The sequence below is a fragment of the Megalobrama amblycephala genome, linkage group LG19, assembly GCF_018812025.1.
Source record: "Megalobrama amblycephala isolate DHTTF-2021 linkage group LG19, ASM1881202v1, whole genome shotgun sequence".
Classification (NCBI taxonomy): Eukaryota; Metazoa; Chordata; class Actinopteri; order Cypriniformes; family Xenocyprididae; genus Megalobrama; species Megalobrama amblycephala.
In genome coordinates this window covers 40,350,429-40,370,014 of record NC_063062.1, presented here as the reverse complement: position 1 = coordinate 40,370,014, position 19,586 = coordinate 40,350,429, and the positions used below count along the sequence as shown (strand labels likewise).

General features: G+C 37.8%; 1 long non-coding RNA gene across 1 annotated transcript; it reads left to right on the top strand.

Moving 5' to 3' along the window:
* Nucleotides 1-15,450: 15,450 nt before the first annotated feature.
* On the top strand, nt 15,451-18,027 carry LOC125254659. The gene is made up of 3 exons (XR_007181716.1): nt 15,451-15,654; nt 17,302-17,332; nt 17,420-18,027. It is a non-coding gene; the product is annotated as an uncharacterized LOC125254659 (long non-coding RNA).
* Nucleotides 18,028-19,586: the final 1,559 nt, after the last annotated feature.

Genomic DNA, 19,586 nt, shown 5'->3' with positions numbered 1-19,586 from the left:
AGTGGACATCATGCATCAATAGCTATATTTCAATTACAATTCATACTATTACTGTGACTGTTTTTGAAAATACTTCATCTGCAGTAACTTTGACTGTAAATAAATGTACTTGTGTTATTAGAATGTAATTTGCATTAACATCAAAAAAGTAATGAGTAATGTATGTGACTTTTAATGCATTACCTTACTTGTTACATCAAAAAGTAATCTGATTATGTAATGCATGTTACTTGTAATACGTTACTTTACTCGTAACATCAAAAAAGTAATCTGATTACATAATGCAAGTTACTTGTAATGCGTTACTTTACGCCTTCAAAAAGTAATCTGATTACGTAATACGTTGCAATGCATTACTTTACTCGTTAGATCAAAAAGTAATCTGATTATGTTATTCATGTTACTTGTAATGCGTTACTTTACTCCCTCAAAAAGTAATCTCATTACGTAATGTACATTACTTGTAATGCATTACTTTACTCGTTAGATCAAAAAAGTAATCTGATTATGTTATTCATGTTACTTGTAATGCGTTACTTTACTCGTAACATCAAAAAAGTAATCTGATTACATAATGCATGTTACTTGTAATGCATTACTTTACTCGTAACATCAAAAAAGTAATCTGATTACATAATGCATGTTACTTGTAATGCGTTACTTTACTCGTAACATCAAAAAAGTAATCTGATTACATAATGCATGTTACTTGTAATGCATTACTTTACTCGTAACATCAAAAAAGTAATCTGATTACATAATGCATGTTACTTGTAATGCGTTACTTTACTCCCTCAAAAAGTAATCTCATTACGTAATGCACATTACTTGTAATGCATTACTTTACTCGTTAGATCAAAAGTAATATGATTGTCATGCATGTTACCTGTAATGTGTTACTTTACATCAGAAAAGTAATCTGATTACATAATGCACATTACTTGTAATGCATTACTTTACTCCTTCAAAAAGTAATCTCATTACGTAATGTACATTACTTGTAATGCATTACTTTACTCGTTAGATCAAAAGTAATATGATTATGTTATGCACATTACTTGTAATGCATTACTTTACTCCTTACTTCAAAAAGTAATCTGATTACGTTATGCATGTTACTTGTAATGCATTACCCCCAACACAGCTCATTTCAGATGAGATTGAAAACACCTGATCGCTTGGTTTTCTCAGAGGAGACCTATGTTAGAAATGTGTCCATCTTGAACTTAAACAGAATTATCAATAATAAGGGTAAATCGACATACTCTGGAACACGGAAGGGAATTTTTTTAGAGGTTTTAGAGATCTCTGATGTCAGAACACAAGGATGTGATTCCATCAAAGATACGTGAAGTTCAACTTGTATGAAGTTCAATTGTGTTTGCAATATTTCACATTTATATTTTTTGTATATATTTTAGTTTTCACATGATTTTATATAATTTTATTGATTGGTTTGTTAAATACACACATTTTCATGCCCTATAAGAGCAATAAAAACACAGGAAAAAATTTTGACTGAGGTTATCATAATTCATGGATGAAAGGGTTAAAGTAAAAGTTTTAATAAATAAATTAAAAAAAACATATTTGTGTGTCAAGAAAATCCTGAAAGTGTGCTCTCTTTAAATGCACTTACAGTAACTGACAGTACAGTATTAACTTCTTGTTTATTGAATATAGATCATAAAGCAGTCCATGTTCTGTAGTTCTGGAGCTGAATGTGAATCACTGAGATGAATGTTTTCTCTGTGTGTATTAGAATATGATAGACATATAACAGCGCTTCATATCACTGTGTAAACGGATACTCTGTTCTTATTTCCCGCGAGACTACCACACGTAATGACTTTCCTCTGTCCTCACATGTGATTCTCACTGGGTTTTACCAGGTCGTCTTTTAAAAGAGTTCTGAGTGAATCTTCTGCCATTATTGTATTAATGTCCTTCATTCCATCAATCTTCCACCGATGTCATCTGAAGTCCAGCCGGAGGGATCTGATGTGTGCGATCCGACTTGCTTTTGCCATGATCTGACTCCGTGGATCAGGTTCTCACTTGTGCACTTTATGGCCCTTTATTACCCACAATGCATCTCTGGTTTCAGGGGAAATGGGCTGGCATCCGGGAGCAACGGCAAGCTGAAGGAACCGCAGATAAACCACAGAAATACAGCTAAGTGCTCAAAAATGGACTGTTGCAGTGTGTGTGTGTGTGAGGATGAAGAATGAGACGCTGCCGACCGCAGATATTGAACGAGAATGACAACAATCAGTCATAAAACCTGATGTGTGTCTAAAAGCTCTGGTAACGTGAATAAATATCTCTGTCTCCGAGCGGATCTAGTTCTTATAAGTGATGTCATCTTCATCATCATCTCTTTCCCCTCCTCATCAGTGAACATTAACACATTAACAGTAATAAATGAGCAAATCCATTACAGGAGACTCTGCATATAGATAGCCTACTTATGAGAGCCACCGCTCATTAGCATAACCTGCAGGGGTGGCTGGGTAATTATGAATCCAGACTATGAAGCTAGACCTGGTTTTAATGTGGTCAGTGTCCAATTACATGTCTGCATATCCACTGAGAAAAAGAAGATATGGTCTTTGACCGACTCCCCTGGCTATATGTACACCATCGCACTTAAAAATAACTTCATCATTACAAATGTATTTAAATAAATGACATTAAATAATTATTTGGTTATTGATAATTTAGTTTGCCATCAATGCTTTACAGTATGTTCAGCAGTAACTTTAATTATATTTCAAAGACAATAGAAGTAACTAAAAAATACATAGAAAGATGTACTGAAGTCCTACTTAAGTGGGTCAAAAACTCTAAATTTCATACATTTTCATTTAATGGCAAATATCATGCAATTAAGTGTTAAAACACTTACGTCCACCATCAGACAAACATTAAATCATTAGAATTGAACAACATTAAATATTAATGGGGTCATTAACTGCACTGTTTTAGTGTTTTATAATGTTTCCTGGGGTGCACTTATAATATTAATATGCTTTTTGCATAAAATAGTCATAATTTAGAAATAAAAGGCATTTTTCCTACCCTGATTTTATCCTCTGATTTGAATGCTCTGTTTTAAGGGGCGTGTCTCTGTGAGACTTCAGTGGAAACGCCCACTGCTGTGATTGGCTGACATATTTGCATATGAAATAGCTCAGTATTACTCTCTCAAAAACTTTTAGCACATTTTTACTATTGCAGCTCTCAAGATTAACTAATCATGAAAAGTGTTTATTATCTATGGCATTATATTAGATCGATGCATGAAAGGTTGCAGTGATGAACATTGTAGTCGATCACAGTCATGTTGTTGAGCTCATGAAAGTAGTGATCTCGTCATTGAAACTCAATTTCTGCACACTAACGAATGCTTTCATCGTAACTAACAGTGCAAACTCGATGTAAACAAGAGATTTGTTGAATAAAATGGGAGTTTTGGGACGAGTCCAGAACTCAGTCACTGATAAACGCTGTTTGATTGACAGCTCCAGCGATTGTAAAGGGAGCATTCTTTGATCGCTTTCTATATATAATTTAATCACCGTTTAAAGATTATTTTCATCCTACTAAGAGAAACAAGGTGAAGTTGAGCATTTAGTCACTGGTTTGATTTACTGACACACAGACAAAGATCATCTGACTGTACATGAATCATTAATATCAGATCAGGCATTAGAATGAACGCAGTTACTGACATGTTGTTGCATTACCGTCGAGTCCATATCATAAAAGTCTGTTTGCACTGAAATGCGATTGATTTACCAAAGAATCCACAGTGAAATGAACCGAATACAAATAAATAAAACTCAACTGAGACATTCACATTGTTGAAAATAATCAAATTCCTGCATTAGGATCCTTTGAAAGGTAATGTTATTTTAGTCCTGTATCGCTCTTCTCTCCTCCTCATCTCACTGACACACCAGTGGGCGGGGCTAACGCTGCAATGATGAAGTGGGCGTTGATTTCTTCTGCGGAGGCGGAGTTTCACCTGTCTATGACAGGATCAGCCGTTCTCTGGGTCTGGTGTCAATAAAAGCTTTTTTTTTTCAGTTCTGAAAACAGGATATTCTTATAGTATGATGACCTCTTATATATCAAAAGCTCAAGGAAAAGTTGATTTCTCATTTCATGACCTCTTTAACATTGAAATTTGCATTTTTTTGACATATATTATGTGAAGGCCACTGCAAGTAAACCGTTTGCAGGTTGATTTCCCTGAGAAGTGTAAACACTATTATTATGCTGAAAAATCCCCCAACAATGGCACTGAATTAACCAGCTCTTGCCTGATTACAGCCACTACAGCCATATTTACCTCACGTTCATCAAAGCCTGCGTCCGGTCAGCTCACAGCAGGACTCAGATCTCCATCTGTTGAGATCATGTCAGAGCTCGGTCACGGTTCACGTCATTGGACTGGGATAATAAGCAATCCGTTTGTACAGAACGGTCACACGTGCAGCGCAAGATAAGTCAAACACTTCATTATGGAAATGACTGTGGAAAGGTCCTGTAGTGTGTTGTTTCCACTCTCACTGCACTCGTTTAGACTACACGCTGCCAAAATGTTTGTGATTTTAAAGTCGGCGTGAAATAACAGCAGGTTATTGTGAACAATAAATTACATTTATGCATTTGGTAGATGCTTTTATCCCAAGTAACTTACATTGCATTCAAGATGTATATCAGTTCATGCATTCCCAGGGAATCAAACCCATAACCTTGGCGTTGCATTTTCCAAAATAAAAAGAAAAAGAAAATGGCTCTGACTCCATCTGTGAAATTGGTTGCCTGATGAATCTGGCTAACTGTTGTAGATTACATATACTTGTCTCTCGGTTTATGATGGCAGAGACACTTGACATTCAGCTGTGGACATCACGAGTGCTTTAGGAAATGCATTGGCAAGACTCAGACGATAAAACATAAATCCCGCTTTCAAAAGCCTCGCTTTGATGTCGGCCTGTCGTCATGGAAGCACAGCTTGATGTTTCCAGCAACAGCATGGATGTGTGCATGAATGCAGAGGAACGGAGATGAAACATCACTCGACTGATTGTTTTAAATAGACGCCCTGTTGACACGTGAGATAGGAGCCTCCTTTAACAAGCTCCCTGCGCCATGAAAACCCTCATTCTTCTGCTTCATGCTCTCATTCTGGCTGTAATCATTGCAGAAAGGTTTCGGCCCAATCAGGCTGGTCACTGAGGGAGGCTCGCGTGCGCAAGAAAAGCAATTTAAATCAAGAAGCGAGCTGTCGCCTATCTAATCTGTTCTTCCTTCCTCCGTAACTTTCCCCACAGCTGATGCTTCACTAGGACTTTGTGAGCTGTAACTTCTAGTTGTTTTCTTTTCCACTGGCCATCGGCGAACACTAATTAATTGTTAATGAATCCCTGTGGAGTAAAGCATAATGGAAAACCTGGGAAAATAGATGCTGAGCTTGAACTCTCAGTGTTAATACAGCTGCCAGGCCTCTATCAGTCACTACAGCAGTGACAGACACCTCAGGTGCTTTTCTCTGTAATGAACACCAAACTGGACTGGACCTCATGTGTGTTCAGCCAGTTGTGTGTCACATTGCATTGAATATTGCCTTTTGAATTTGAATTCAGGAAACAGGATACAGAATTTTATTGTCTGTGATTTTGGATTGATTCGGTTGCGAGTGCAGTGCGCTTACAGAGAGACTCCGCCCACGCTCTCTTCTGATTAGCTGTGATTTTGAACAATGTAAGGCTGAACACCGTAACTGACAATCCTCATTTTGGCTGCGTGAGATTCTCCAGCTTTGTTGTTGTTGAGCTGTTAAAGCTCCGCCCTCTTCTGGAAAGGGGGCGGGAGCAGCAGCTCATTTGCATTTACAGGGACACACACAAAAATGGTGTGTTTTTGCTCACACCCAAATATAATAAATGATCTGTGGGGGATTTTGAGCTGAAACTTCACAGACACATTCTGGAGACACCAGAGACTTATTTTACATCTTGTAAAAGAGACATTATAGGTGCCCTTTAAGTCATAATTTCAATTTAGTGTGTCAATTTTAACTTTATAAGTTGGTATGTCATCATCTTTGGGTTTTCATCTCATAAATATGACTATGTCATGATAATTTTGACTTTTTATGTCAATTATGATTTTCAAAAGTGTGATTTGTTTTCATTCTGTGGCAGAAATAGGCTTCCATAATTATTGTGTTGTATTGAGTTTATTGTTATTTCCTATTTTGTGATTTATACTGTAACTCATCACTTTCCCCCAGGAGATTAATACAGTAATATCCTATTCTTTAGGCATTATAGCGTTTCTATTACACTCTCACTACATCACAATACTGCTGTGTTAAAGCCACAGCTATATTTCCAAAAGATTTTTTTTTTTTTTGCATCGAATGAGTTGCATCTTGCATTATAGCATATGAAAAAAATGGACAGACAAATTGCTTGTCGCTGGAATCTATACATCACAATACGGAGAAAATCTGTCGCTACTTTCATTACATCACAAACTTAAATTCAGATTTTTGCCCAAAGCTGCTTTAAAAACGCTGTCAAAGTTCTCAGTGATCGCTGTGCATGTTAAAGCTCCCAACAAATCAATGTCTCCTCAGTAGTACCTGATAGTTTTTAAATAAAGGATTAGGAGAAACTCTGCATCCCTCACAGATGTTTGCGTGTGCATGCATTTAAGAGCGCACGGCAAGAGGGCCTTTAATAATACACTGTATATATCTATTGTAATGCTGTCAGCCCTCAGCGAGCAGCGAAACACCATGCCCGTGTCCCGGCCCATCTGTCTCTGTAAGCACTGGAGCATGCAGCTCTCTATATAGGGGGCTTCTTCCCCGCAGAAGATATATATGCCCTCAAGAAAGACAAAAGGAGAGAGAGAGAAAGAGATGGCCTGCAGTGTCCTGATGAACCCTATTGAAAAGGTCTGGAGGGAGGCTTGTGTGCTTAATAGGATTGCTTCAGTTCTCTAGGTGTGATTCCCACAGAAGAGGAGAGACCCTGAATGATGTGCTGATTGATGATCCTGCTGCACACATTCCTCAGCGGATGCTTCCGGGCTACTCCATTTGAAAGCATAATTCATACGTATGTGGAAATTAGGTGTCTCGGTCTGGGACGCTTGGAGAAAACTAATAGAGGATATGACATGTTTTATGGACAAGTGAAAGCGAGGCAAGAGTCTTCATCTATTAAGATGAAGGGTTGTGAATGAATATGGAGCATTTCTGCATCAGCATGATTGGAAGTTATGAAGGAAGAAATACTGAAGCAGTTCAGGTTCAGTCAAGGTGAATGTGGATGAATAAACTTGCACATAAGTGTCACATCTTGAGGAATCATGCCTTCCTTGATCTTGTGAGGTAAAACAGCCTGATGTTTAATGCAAATTTATAGTTGCTTTCAGAATGCAAAAGTAATTTGTGGACACTCATGTGTACGGTATTGAATGTGTAGCACAGTATTTTCTATTTTATGAACTAAACGTTGACCACAGGGGGAAAAGTTGAGAAAATAAGACACAACACTTCCTTTTTAAAGTGTATCCTTCCCTCATTTGTTTGGTGAATGATTGATCAGGGCCACCTAACATTTCCTTCCTTTCCTCATACTCATATAAACACGTTGAGACGGAGGCGTGTGAAGTCAGTTATGCAGTGGGAAACCTGGGAAAGTAAACACTCACACTTCACCTGTGCTGATAAGATGCTTATCCGGAGCGCTGGCTGCTGTTTATCTGGTGTTCTGTTAGCCTTTAGCCTCCACAGCTTCACAGTCATCCTTCATAATCAACTCCAGCAGCTCTCACGCTGGATGTGTACAGTAATGCGTCCTTATAACGCTGTGATTCAGCTCATGTTAATACTGCGATCATGTTAATGCAAATATATCACACTATGCACATCACATTCTCTGACCGAACCGCGCTGCATGTGCTCATGTCGCAGATGGATGGCGTGTGACGCTCAAAGAGACACACTTCAGGTAACAAAGTAGTTTTAGAAACACTGTGTGACGAGCAGGGCGGGCGAGAGCCGTGAGGGAACGGCGCGAGGCCGGTGACGCGAGTGATAATGAGCGTCACCTGCGAGGCGTGCCGGCCTCGAGTCTCTCACGGAGGAGCTCCGGAGGCATAAAAGGAGGAGCGACATCAGTGAAGGACGAGAGAGGACCAGGCCTGGACTTTACGTTATGTTTTATTATGTTTGTGTGGCCGGCAGACGTCCGCGAGGGTCTGCCGGCATTACTTTCGTTTTGTTCTTTGTTTATTTTGGTATTAAAGTTTTGTTCAACGTTCGCCGGTTCCCGCCTCCTTCTTCCCACATCTACTAACCTCGTTACATTGGTGCCGAAACCCGGGAGGAAGGAGGGACATGCTGTCGAAGAGCCCTCGCTGCTGAGGGGGATCGCGGTGCTGCGGAGTTCGGGCAGCGCGGGAGTGTGTGTAGACCACGAGAGGCTGCCCGAGGCGGTGGTGCTGGAGCCTTGTGAAAGGTGGGACGGAGACCCGGATGCCGTGCTCCTGGGACGAGGTGGGGTGGCTGCCGTCCTGGACCTGGAGGGAGCGGAGGAGTCGCCGCCGTCTGCCGTGGGCCGGAGCCTGCTGCCGTCCGCCATGAAGGGGAGGAGCAGGGGACGGGGGACTCGCTGCCGGCTGCCCTCAGTCGGAGGAGCCATCGCCGGCCGCCAGGAGGCGGTCGAGGATCGGGCCGTCCACCGAGCGTCCAGTGCCACCGCATGGCACCGCGAGGAAGAGCCTCCCGGCTGGCTGAGGACCGGGCGGCAGTGTGTCTGGGAACCGGACCAAGAATTTTTTTTTTTTTTCTTTCTTTTTCCTCTCTCCCCTCTCTCGTCCTGTCGCTCCACTTGCTTCCGTCTCCTTTCTCTCGTCTCGTCTGTCCTTACCCCCAGGTGCTGCGGCCGCCGAGACAGGCCCCGGGGGGGAGTAAGCGCAGTCGCGGGAGTACCCCCCGGCCTGCGAGGGGCGTTGGGGGTATGTGACGAGCAGGGCGGGCGAGAGCCGTGAGGGAACGGCGCGAGGCCGGTGACGCGAGTGATAATGAGCGTCACCTGCGAGGCGTGCCGGCCTCGAGTCTCTCACGGAGGAGCTCCGGAGGCATAAAAGGAGGAGCGACATCAGTGAAGGACGAGAGAGGACCAGGCCTGGACTTTACGTTATGTTTTATTATGTTTGTGTGGCCGGCAGACGTCCGCGAGGGTCTGCCGGCATTACTTTCGTTTTGTTCTTTGTTTATTTTGGTATTAAAGTTTTGTTCAACGTTCGCCGGTTCCCGCCTCCTTCTTCCCACATCTACTAACCTCGTTACACACTGGAAGGAGTTTTTAGTTTGCGTTTCTGAAGTCTTATCGTAATTGTCCCACATTTGACATTTGAGTCTCGTTCCCTGTTCTCAGGGAACCATGGTTACATGCGTGACCTGAGACGTTTTGTAAGGCTGAACCATAGACTGTAAAAAAATATGGACGTAGCGTCCGTGACGTCACCCATAGAGTTCTGAACAGCAGTTTTGACACCTAAATGAGGCCGCGGCCATCTTAGCTGCGCGTCACAGCACGTCACTCCCGGATAACTGAAAATGGGCAAAGAGGCGGGGAAGTGGTTTGAGCTGATATGACTGGTTGCTGAAACCACGCCCGCCTAGCTCGACGTGACCATGTTAGCAGCAAAGGAGCTATATATCTATCTAAGATACGATCTAAAATATTAATGAAGATAAGTTTTATCATCAGAACGTTCTAAAGGTTTACTGTCAATCTACAGTGTTTTTTAAGATATAGATGCTCCAACACCAGTAGTGTTGGTTGTGCAAATAACAACATGGAAAATCAAATGGGACTTCATACCTTTATAATGAAATAGAGATCGCGAGATGAATCCAATCCGTGGCACTTGGGTAAAATATGAATGTCCATTGCAAAACAAAAAAACATGTCACATTTCTTCTGAATGATCTGCTCTCTGTCATCGTTCTTCAAGAAAGGATGCAATCTGAGCAGCGATCGTATCTAACAAACAAATGAGCCTGTGTCCAAAGTATATTTTTTTCAAAATAGTGCAGCAGTTTTAGTTATAATATCCAAGCAGTGCTGTCGGATTTTGATATCCTCCCGCCATTGTCATTGTAGTAAATCTCACAACCAAAACTTTCAGCCAATGCCACGATCCAACAACGTGTGTTCTGTGTCTCTTCCCCATGCATGCACATCTACACAGACACACATCAGTCTCGAATATTATTCAGCAAGCCATATTTTATGATTGTATAAAATAATCGAGCACAAATACGGCTGAGATGCCAAATTCAGCAGCAGCTGAGGTAACATGACGGCTCACAGACAGCAGCGCAATATACCTGTCACTCAAGTGACCACGCCCTTAATTATGCAGAACTTTAAGGCTTAATATAATTTAAACGGATAAGTTATAAAAAAATTCACCCCCCTCAGAGTTGTCATGAAGGGCAAAAATAGCAGTATAGACCAAAACCACAATTTGAACCAACTTGTAAACATGTTTTTTTCTGCTATAAACTTGGCCAATTTAACATGGGACTCTATGAGATTCTGCTCTCTTTTGGAGCCTGTCCCTAGCGGCCAGTCGATGAATCGCAGTTTAAGTTACTTCCGTATTGGCTTCACGAGAGAAAGGGGGAGGTTGCCGCTTGGGCTGAACACCGTTACTGACAATCCTCATTTTGGCTGCGTGAGATTCTCCAGTTTTGTTGTTGTTGAGCTGTTAAAGCTCCGCCCTCTTCTGGAAAGGGGGCAGGAGCAGCAGCTCATTTGCATTTAAAGGGACACACACAAAAACGGCGTGTTTTTGCTCACACCCAAATAGGGGCAAATTTGACAAGCTATAATAAATGATCTGTGGGGGATTTTAGCTGAAACTTCACAGACACATTCTGGAGACACCAGAGACTGATATTACATCTTGTGAAAGGAGCATTATAGGTGCCCTTTAAGTCATAATTTCAATTTAGTATGTCAATTTTAACTTTTTAAGTTGGTATGTCATCATCTTTGGGTTTTCATCTCATAAATATGACTATGTCATGATAATTTTGACTTTTTATGTCAATTATGATTTTCAAAAGTGTGATTTGTTTTCATTCTGTGGCGGAAATAGGCTTCCATAATTATTGTGTTGTATTGAGTTTATTGTTATTTCCTATTTTGTGATTTATACTGTAACTCATCACTTTCCCCCAGGAGATTAATACAGTAATATCCTATTCTTTAGGCATTATAGCATTTCTATTACACTCTCACTACATCACAATACTGCTGTGTTAAAGCCACAGCTATATTTCCAAAAGATGTATTTATTTATTTATTTTTGCATTAAATCAATTGAAATGATAATAAGCATCGAATGAGTTGCATCTTGTATTATAGCAATGAAAAAAATGGCCTTTTGTCTCCCATTTGGTGCCATAAATCAGAGTAAACTGTATAGACATTCACATTGTGATATAGATTGTAGTGGGCCTATGTGGATAATCAGATTTTCTTTAAGGCTTCACCGTCTGCTCTTCTTCCTCCAGCGGCTCTCAGTAATGCATCTCTCTCTCTCTCTCGCTGTGGTCCAGATGCTGGCCTTCATTAAGACACGGCAGAGCACTTCATCAGTCCCAGCACGCTTCCCTTCATCCCTCCATCCTCTCTCTCATCCACCTTCTCTTTCTCCGTCAGCATTATAGTGACGTGACAGATTGAGGAGCTCCTTCCTCTCCATTTTTAATGTTTGCTTCCCTATTGGTTTCAATATCTTCTCCTCCATTAGCTCATTACACACAGTGTTTTTCATGAGAATCAAGCAGTGGTCCATATGCCTGTATATTCACTTCTGTATTCTTCTGAAGCTTCGTGTTAGGAATAAAATGAAGTCTTTCTTCCTTTAAGAGCCCTTGGGTTCGGGTGGAGGTGATGTTTCCAGGTCAGCTCTAACACAGATCCGTGACCTCAGGGTCAATCCACCGGAGTCACTGAACGCGTGAAGTCTGATCTCAGATCAGCAGCATCAGTCTATAATGCATGTGGGTCAGTGGTCACTTTTTCTGTCTGGATCTTTCAAATTATTCCAAAATACATTAAAATGCACTTTATTCAAATGCACATTTTAATATGTTTTAATTTATTCTTTTTTTTTGTTATTTTATTTGTGGGTTGTATAGAGTCAAAAACACCCGTGATGTCACTAAATTAGGCTTAAATTATATCTGACACTCGTGCAGGGAAAGCTTTTAATAAGTTTTACTCTACAACAAATATTCTCTCTGTATTTATTTATATTTTTGCATGCATGTGTAGAACTGAAACAAGTGAAAGTATGACACTGTCGTTCGAGTGCTGCACAGATCTACGGCTACGACAGTGAGCAATCTGGCATTTCATGGTCAGCACCATTTGCTTTTCTCTAAACTCATATTAAGATTTTTTTCCTCCTGAGAGATTGATGACACAAATATTGTACATCTAAAGTGGTTCTGCATGACTTACCCTCTTTCTCTCTCTCTCTCTCCTTCCCCAGGCTCCTTGTAGAACAACAGCAACAATAAAAGTCAATTCAGTTTCTTTGTTCTTCACCTGTGAATCTCAATAAGACTTTTGCACGATTGTCTGGTTTTTCAATCGATCTGCAACACAATAACGTCGCTCTGCATCTGTGACACGGACACAACACACTCTTATGTGGAAATATTTCTCTTTCTCATGTACGTTTTCTTCAACAAAAGCTCATCCTCAGGAGTGAGCCATTAAAGTTTCAGGGCATCAGTTCTCTCTCTTTCATCTCACATTCATCCCTCACAGTTTATTGAATATATATCCAGAATGAATCATTATCCAGCTGTAGGTCATCTGTTGGGTTCAGTCGAGCTTATGTGCCTTTATACCTCGATATGCATCAAATATTTGTCCCCTATTGTTGATTCAGACCCAAAGGACATATTTTTTCTCTTATCAAGGTAAGGTTAACAATAGAGAAAAAGAACGATTCATTCAAGAATCACCACTGCAAAAGTCTCTACTCACCTGCTATTGTGTCGGTTCCTGCACCTGTTGTTGATTCTACACCTGTCGCCATCATTGTGTCTGTGCCGTACCGTGACAGAGTGGATCTGTTATGATTTACAAATCTTGTCAAGCATGAAAAAACAACTTACTGACAGCAGAACAAGTCAACTGCGTATATCTTGCATTCAGATGCTGGTGTTTGTGAACGTAATCGTGCCGTCCCAAAAGGAAAAATCAAGAAAACTAGATTTAAAGGGGTGGTTCAATGTGATTTCATTTTTTAACTTCAGTTAGCGGTTAATGTTGCTGCTTGAGCATAAACAACATTTGCAAAGTTACAGTACTGAAAGTTCAATGCAAACAGAGATATTGTCTTTTAAAGTTTATTAATCACATTTATTAATGTTATTTTTTTTTATTTGATTATATATATATATATATATATATATATATATATATATATATATATATATATTTTTTTTTTTTTTTTTTTTTTTTTTTTTTTTTATTTTACTAGTGGCTGCAGGGACACTATAGTTCATTTATGTAAGTGAGTAAATAAACTGTGACATATTATACCCAAACATTTTTCATACAGTGGACTACCAGTAAAATTGATAATTCAGACACTTTGACCTGACCATGTTTTGATTAAGTGTTTTCTGACAAAATTAAGATTATTTTTTTCTGACACAGTTTAACTCTGAGATCTTGTCATATTTTATTACCATTTTTTTTAAACAATACTGAATAAACTGTATTAATGAATGAAATGTTCAAAGTGTCTGAATACATTTTATATATATATATATATACAGTACAGTCCAAAAGTTTGGAACCACTAAGATTTTTAATGTTTTTAAAAGAAGTTTCATCTGCTCACCAAGGCTACATTTATTTAATTAAAAATACAGTAAAAACAGTAATATTGTGAAATATTATTACAATTTAAAATAACTGTTTTCTATTTGAATATATTTGACAAAGTAATTTATTCCTGTGATGCAAAGCTGAATTTTCAGCATCATTACTCCAGTCTTCAGTGTCACATGATCCTTCAGAAATCATTCTAATACGCTGATCTGCTGCTCAAGAAACATTTAATGTGTACAATTGTACAAAATATTTGTGTACAATATTTTTTTTTCAGGATTATTTGATAGAAAGTTCAAAGGACAGTGTTTATCTGAAATCTAATCTTTTGTAACATTATAAATGTCTTTACTGCCACTTTTGATTGATTTAATGCATCCTTGCTGAATAAAAGTATTCATTTCTTTAATTTCTTTTCAAAAAAATAAAAATAAAAATTCTTACTGACCCCAAACTTTTGAACGGTAGTGTATAATGCTACAGAAGCTTTGTATTTCAGATAAATGCTGTTCTTTTGAACTTTCTATTCATCAAGGAATCCTGAAAAAAAAAAAGTACACAACTGTTTTCAACATTGAAAATAATCATAAATGTTTATTGAGCAGCAAATCAGCATATTAGAATGATTTCTGAAGGATCATGTGACACTGAAGACTGGAGTAATGATGCTGAAAATTCAGCTTTGCATCACAGGAATAAATTACTTTGTCAAATATATTTAAATAGTACACAGTTATTTTAAATTGTAATAATATTTCACAATATTACTGTTTTTTACTGTATTTTTGATTAAATAAATGTAGCCTTGGTGAGCAGACGAAACTTCTTTTAAAAACATTAAAAATCTTAGTGGTTCCAAACTTTTGGACTGTATATATATATACATATATATATATATATATATATATATATATATATATATATATAGTCTATATATATATAACCTTGATATGATAACGGCATTTACCTGTTGTCTGCAGGGTTGTGTTCTTTTTGCCGCCTCGATGATATGTAATACTGAAAGTTGTCCTAGGAGATTTTATCTCTTAGCCCCACTTTTTGCTCTTTCAGTCACGTAAATTATGTGTTTACATTCCATCCCTGTTACACGAAACCCATGACACACAACAAATGCAGCTCCAATCACGGCATCCTCCATCCACCGGTTTTTAGCGTTTGTAAATGCTGCTGTCGGCTGCTTCACAGTTCCTATTCCCAGTGCGAATGCAACCAGGAACATGGAAATTAGTTCTCTGGGAACTATTCTAGTGGCTTGTTCCTAGAACTACGTTTCTAAAACTACTCGGTGCAAAAGCGCCTATTATTTCTTTTTTTCACTACTTAACTGATTTCAGTTTCACCCTATTATTTGATGACCGATCAGCAACTCTATTCATTTATGTGACCGACTAAAGTGCACAAACTAATGCTATCACCTGAAAAGTCCCATCCCTCCATGCCAAAAGGAGACAAGGGGGTGGGGCAGTAGGCCTAGGAAGATTTTCATCTCATTTCCTTCTTGAGAGATTTTTTCCTAGTGTACGGTTGAGACATGATTTAAAAGAAGAAGGCTATCTGAACACAACAATAGCATTATAACTTTCAGGCTTACTTACTTAAGCTAAAATAAATCTCAGAAAGGAGAGAAGCCTGCATCCTTCCTCGACTCTGGTCAAATCATCAGACAGTAAGTGCTAAACAAGTACTAAATATTATATATCTATATATAAATAAACCAATAGCTGTTATTTAGTAGTAGCATCTAATTATGATTGTATCATTTTCTTTGTTTTTGAAAGTTTAGTGATTAATATCACCATTTGACATTTGATAAAGGAATAAACTCATTTTTGTTTTAAATCTAAAAACTTAAAAACCTACACTACAATCTACAAAACTATCAATCTACAAATATACAGCGTAATGAATAAATTAAAGTATAAGATACAAAGGTACAAAGAGTTGTAACATGATCATGACAATTAAGTCCTTTAAATAATTTATTTTTTTATATACTGAAACTTGAAGTGACACCCTTTGAGGAATGGTGACTCGTTAAACAGGATTTAAGCAGGTCTTGGCGTCATTGAAGTTCCCATCAGACACTTCCCCACAAAGAGCCTCAGGTTCAATTCGCGACTTTTATATAAACTACAGAGCAAAAGTTTTAGGGTCGGTGAGATTACTAAAGAAATTACTATTATTCCGCAAGTACGCATTAAATTGACTAAAAGTGACAGTAAAGACAAATTTCAAAATATTTTTATTTCAAATAAATGCTGTACTTTCAAACAAGTTTCTGTAAATTCTGAACTTTCCATTTATGAAATAATCTCAAAAAAAGAGTTTTTCCCAAAAACTATTAAGCAGCACCACTGACTTGTCTGCACCAAATCAGCATATTAGAGTGATTTCTGAAGGATCATGTGACTGCAGCACTATTGAGAACTCACAGACAAGGGAGAGTAAAGACAAACAACAATCCAAGCACAAGGAGCAGAACTGAGGACACCAACAACCATGGGTGTAAATTTCATCTAATTACAATAAACAAAATTTCTCAAGAGCAATTTTTGAAGGGGACACAAATAATACAGATAGAGTTAGGTTAGGCCAACCCTAATACAAATAGTATTTGTAAGGATATGTATACACAGAGGAAAGCCTTAGTTACTACTATTATTAGTGTAGCATGGAGACTGGGACCTTGGAGTTTTCCACCTTGCTTTTAAATCACTTATGAATGCCCATACGCATTTTACTTTTACTTTTGAATAGCGGCATTTGCATGAATGGTGAGTTCATTATTATTGTTAAAGGGATAGTTCACCCAAAAATGAAAATTTGATGTTTATCTGCATCCAAGATGTAGGTGACTTTGTTTCTTCAGTGGAACACAATTGATGATTTTTAACTCCAACCGCTGCCGTCTGTCAGTGGTATAATGCAAGTCAGTGGGAACTTGGACTATAAGAGTAAATAAAACACCAAATGAAACCCTGCAGCTCGTGACGACACACTGATGTCCTAAAACACGAAACGATCATAAAACACGAAGAATTAAAAAGAATACATGGTACACAACTGATCAGCATATCTCAGGGGTGAGATTGAGCCAGATGATAAAAAAACACAAAAAACGTAGTTCTCTGATAAGGGAGACAGTGAGCTCTTCTTGACATTGAGTCTCAATCCCAAGCACCTTATATGGCGACCCTTATATGAATCAAACATCAAATAAAGCGAAATGATGTGGGGAACAAATTGTGAAGTTTTCCTCAGATGCCATTTTTGCCATTTCTGTCATAAATGTTTGATATTTGTGTGGTTTCAGATGGAGCAGGCACGTGGATATCAGGAACCAAGTAAGTAATCATCTGGAAATATGATGATCATCTGGAGGATGATTGTGTGTGATTTCAAATTTCAACATATATTAATATGTTTCTCAGAAATAGCTTTGGATTTGAAGAAGCCTCAAGAATCAAATGCTGTGGTTCTGGAGAACCTTCCAGATGTTGAACAAGATGTTTTGTCTCTTTTGGTGGAGAACATCACCAGTCTTTCTGAGAACGACTTTACCACGGAATTAATACCAGAATTAAGAAAAGCAGTTGTGACCTTTAAAAATCCCAGTGGCAAGTTGTTATTTACATTTATTATTTACATAATATTTATTTTCACATAATAATGTGACTAAAAACTTAATTTAGCCTATAATCTTGATTTACATTATTCTCTTTTTGGACTAGGGAAAGAGTTATGATATCTGGAAATTAGAATATGTTTACTTGATGGATCTAACTTTTGTTGTTGTTGTTGTTGTTGTTGTTAAATAGGAAATTGACCTTAATTAATCCATGTTCTGGCTGTCCATCCAAATCTGATTTTTGTGCATATCCAATTGAAATCCAATCCGACAGAAGATGCAGTAGTCCAGCGCGGTGGCTGCATATTGTCATGTGGTAAAATAAGAATAACATCTGTATTGCAAACCCTTCCATGATGTGATTGTTGTTGTTATTGTTTTTGGCGTATACAGTACAGTCCAAAAGTTTGGAACCACTAAGATTTTTATTGTTTTTAAAAGAAGTTTCATCTGCTCACCAAGGCTACATTTATTTAATTAAAAATACAGTAAAAAACAGTAATATTGTGAAATATTATTACAATTTAAAATAACTGTTTTCTATTTGAATATATTTGACAAAGTAATTTATTCTTGTGATGCAAAGCTGAATTTTCAGCATCATTACTCCAGTCTTCAGTGTCACATGATCCTTCAGAAATCATTCTAATATGCTGATCTGCTGCTCAAGAAACATTTAATGTGTACAATTGTACAAAATATTTGTGTACAATATTTTTTTTCAGGATTATTTGATGAATAGAAAGTTCAAAAGAACAGTGTTTATCTGAAATCTAATCTTTTGTAACATTATAAATGTCTTTACTGCCACTTTTGATTGATTTAATGCATCCTTGCTGAATAAAAGTATTCATTTCTTTAATTTCTTTTCAAAAAAATAAAAATAAAAATTCTTACTGACCCCAAACTTTTGAACGGTAGTGTATAATGCTACAGAAGCTTTGTATTTCAGATAAATGCTGTTCTTTTGAACTTTCTATTCATCAAGGAATCCTGAAAAAAAAAAGTACACAACTGTTTTCAACATTGAAAATAATCATAAATGTTTATTGAGCAGCAAATCAGCATATTAGAATGATTTCTGAAGGATCATGTGACACTGAAGACTGGAGTAACGATGCTGAAAATTCAGCTTTGATCACAGGAATAAATTACTTTGTCAAATATATTTAAATAGTACACAGTTATTTTAAATTGTAATAATATTTCACAATATTACTGTATTTTTAATTAAATAAATGTAGCCTTGGTGAGCAGACGAAACTTCTTTTAAAAACATTAAAAATCTTAGTCTTTTGGACTGTACTGTACCTACCAATGCAACATCATTGCCATAGAAATCATTGCAGATATTCTGGAAAACGAAAGAGCGGCATGGACACACAAATCAGATCTGAACAGTTGAGATACACAATGTCAATAATTTTAGATCAGATTCAGAAGAATCAGATTTGGGCTGACAGTGTGAACATGTGACTCTGGTTCAAAACAACGATTCGTTCAATAACCAGTTCTTTTTATTGCACGCCACTTCACTAAAACTGGTTCATCAAATCAAACTGAATCATATGAAACAGTTTATAGCCTCTTGTCAACACTGATCCACAAGTTCAAAACTCAATTTCGTACGTGCCTGACAGTCACTACAAATGAAAATGAGCAAATATCCCAGAGTATATGATCCTGTGATGCCTAATTCCTAGGATTTAACTTTACTTAGCAGCGCTGCAGTTAGTCCAACAGTACAGTACACTATAATTGAACTGAGAACAGACACAAGAACTCACTGTTTCTGATGTTTTTTTGCTGAAACAGTTTTTTGAAACAAATTGCACAAAAGAACTGCTTTACGGAAACAAATCTTCACTGTGACTTCCCATCACAATTATTATGACACTTTTAATATTAAAACATATAGTTGCACATTGTTGACTTGTTTATTTATGAGTTGATTCTGTAAAATATCATTT